This window comes from Bos indicus, chromosome 17 (assembly GCF_029378745.1).
Source record: "Bos indicus isolate NIAB-ARS_2022 breed Sahiwal x Tharparkar chromosome 17, NIAB-ARS_B.indTharparkar_mat_pri_1.0, whole genome shotgun sequence".
NCBI classification, from domain to species: domain Eukaryota; kingdom Metazoa; phylum Chordata; class Mammalia; order Artiodactyla; family Bovidae; genus Bos; species Bos indicus.
In genome coordinates, this window is record NC_091776.1 from 22,189,419 (window position 1) to 22,192,877 (window position 3,459).

General features: G+C 38.1%; 1 non-coding gene across 1 annotated transcript; it reads left to right on the plus strand.

Annotated features, from left to right (window-relative positions):
• The first annotated feature begins 2,236 nt into the window (after positions 1–2,236).
• On the plus strand, positions 2,237–2,359 carry LOC139176860 (small nucleolar RNA SNORA54). The gene has a single exon (XR_011561340.1). It is a non-coding gene; the product is annotated as a small nucleolar RNA SNORA54 (small nucleolar RNA).
• The last annotated feature ends 1,100 nt before the right edge of the window (positions 2,360–3,459 follow it).

The following is a 3,459-nucleotide window of genomic DNA, read 5'->3' on the forward strand; positions in this document are numbered from 1 at the left end:
TGCTTGTACTATTTATCTGCATGGAATGCTATGCTGCTAAGTCACTTCAGTCGTGTCCAACTCTGTGTAACCCCATAGACAGCAGCCCACCAGGCTCCCCCGTCCCTGGGATTCTCCAGGCAAGAACACTGGAGTGGGTTGCCATTTCCGTCTCCAATGCATGAAAGTCAAAACTGAAAGTGAAAAGTGAAAGTGAAGTTGCTCAGTCGTGTCTGACTTAGCGACCCCATGGACTGCAGCCTACCAGGCTCCTCCAACCATGGGGTTTTCCAGGCAAGAGTACTGGAGTGGGGTGCCATTGCCTTCTCCGATAGAATGCTATAACTTCCACTTTTATTTTTCCCAGCACCCATTGCCATTGTAAAAATCTTTACAAATTCAATACCGACACTAGTTCAGAGATGTTTTACCTGATCTCACCCTAAACTTTTCCAATTATACTCTCTTAAAGCTGCATCTATTTTTATGTAAGTATAAAATTGCATATTAATTATTACTTATTTACTTAATAATCACTTTCAAATGGCTCTGGAAGGATTAGGAGTCATTCTCTAAATTTTACCAAAAATTATACATACACACATATATGCTTACTTTAATTTTACATACCTGGAACATACTAGATCCTCTAAAATTACTGAAATAAATGAATAAATCCACATTTTGAGGCAAAATAATTCTAAAGTAGTTGGAAAACTGAAAATATTGAAATAGGACTAGAGTACATATTTTGAGACATTTAGAAATGTCACTGGAGTACTCTAGGCACTAGAAAATAATGATCCTTTTAGTCATGTTAGGAAATGTGGACTTCATCCTGATAGCAGTGGAAAATTACAGAGAAAATTTAAATATAGGAACTTGCTAGAAAGAACAGCTTTCTAGAAATCTCAATCTAAATTGTAGGGGAAAAAACAACTTAATAAATGATTATATTAATAATATTTCAGATAATAGATGCTTATGTCCTGATAATGATAGCAGAAATGGGATGGACTATAGAAGCTAGACTGGAAGAATACTGAGAAAGAAGGATCCAGTATATAGACAATTGTCAATTCATATAGAAGTGCAGCATTGTAAAAACACTTGTGAAAGCTGAAACCATGTGTAGTAGTCCAATATTCAATGGGAAATTTTATAGTAATTCTTGATATATTTGTTAAAATAACATATTTGTTAAAATATTTAAAAGTCTCTTCAATTAGTTAAAATTTATAGGAAATGCAAAAATAATAAAACTACTATTTACACTGTTGCTTTTGGTCAGTCACCCAGTCATGTCTGACTTTTTGCAACCCCATGGACTGCAGCATGCCAGGCCTCCCTGTCCCTTACCATTCCCAAAGTTTGTCCAAGTTCATGTTCATTGCATTGGTACTATTTACATAGTATGTTATAACACAACATTAGAAACATTGAGAGTTGAAGTGCATTATATCTTTTTTCCTCTTTTATTTTTTAATTGGAGGACAATTACTTCACAATGTTGTGTTGGTTAAGTACATCATATTTTCATAAAAACTTATGAGTGGTTTGAGCAGTTCTTGCTTTCTTCTTAATTTATAATTTACATTATCCAAAATCACTGCAGATGGTGACTGCAGCCATGAAATTAAAAGACGCTTACTCCTTGGAAGGAAAGTTATGACCAACCTAGATAGCATACTCAAAAGCAGAGACATTACTTTGCCAACAAAGGTCCACCTAGTCAAGGCTATGGTTTTTCCTGTGGTCATATATGGATGTGAGAGTTGGACTGTGAAGAAGGCTGAACGCCAAAGAATTGATGCTTTTGAACTGTGGTGTTGGAGAAGACTCTTGAGAGTCCCTTGGACTGCAAGGAGATCCAACCAGTCCATTCTGAAGGAGATCAGCCCTGGGATTTCTTTGGAAGGAATGATGTTAAAGCTGAAACTCCAGTACTTTGGCCACCTCATGTGAAGAGTTGACTCATTGGAAAAGACTCTGATGCTGGGAGGGATTGGGGGCGGGAGGAGAAAGGGATGACAGAGGATGAGATGGCTGGATGGCATCACTGACTCGATGGACGTGAGTCTGAGTGAGCTCTGGGAGTTTGTGATGGACAGGGAGGCCTGGCGTGCTGCAATTCATGGGGTCGCAAAGAGTCGGACACGACTGAGCAACTGAACTGAACTGAACTGAATACGCATTTTGACTGTCTGTTGGAGAATTCTCATCCTCTATTCTAAATTTGAGTCAAAATGTGACAAGAGAGCACTGTTCGTGACCTGCTGGTCTGCCTGTGGCTGGCGGGTTCCATTCCGGTGCCATAGCAGCTCCAGCACCACGTGACTGACTGCCTGGAGGCTCTCGGTTTAAGGTCTTGGAGACAAAGTGAGAAGAAAAAAAAAAAAAAAAAATGTGACAAGAAGTCACCATTTTGTCTTTTGTACATTCAATGTCTTGAAATGCCTCTATTTTATAGGCAATGCTATCTCTGGGATATCTTCATCCTTTCAGTCTAAAGTGGCTTTCTCATTTATGTGTATTTCCTAAGATCTTGTGGCTACATAGATAGAGTCTGACAGGGATAGAGTCAATATTCCCACTGTTAACTATTTCTTCGAATAATTTCATTTGCATTCAAGTTGAATGTCACTTCTGGCATTTAAGAACAGTCCTGTTGAATGTTCGTATTTGTTGACCAATTCTCCCTTTTGATTATCAATTTTTATAAAATAGCATACAGAATTATCGTTGGGAGTCAAAGAAGCAACACCAGTACTGTCTTGTCTGAGTGTGAACAGATAACATATGCAGTGAACGGGCATGAACAAACGTGAGAGAAATGACATGATTGGTCACTAACCATGATATGCTTGTCTGTATAGTGATTTATGTAACTTTGATGATTAACATAATGTGGTATTTGGTATTTGAACTGTGTTTTTGGAGAACTGATGTTATTTGATTATACTATGGTAAGTAAAATTCATATGTATTAAAATTGTGCAAAATAGGGACTGTCTCTACCTATTGAGTTATTGAAATTGAGGAACAGAGGAAAAGGTAGAATATGGAAATATTCTCAATGTATTTGCTTATGGATGGTGTATTTTACTTGCATGGGAAATACAAGAAGGCCAGATTTACAAGGAATTTCCCAGGTGGTACAGTCAGTAAAGAATCCGCAAGCCAGTGGAGAAGACACAAGAGATGTAGGTTCGATCCCTGGGTTAGGAAGATCCCCCAAAGAGGAAATGGAAACTCCCTCAAGTATTCTTTCCTGGAAAATTCTGTGGACAGAGGAACCTGGTGGGTTACAGTCCATGGGGTTGCAAAGAGTCCAACACAAACTGAGTGATTGAGCACATGCGCTCACACATCACTTATAAATTCAATTTTTGAAAATGTTAAGCTTATGTTTCTGTCTGAAACTCAAACAGAAATGTCCAAGGTCTATAGGTCTAGAGTTCAAAAGAACAGTTTCTCTGG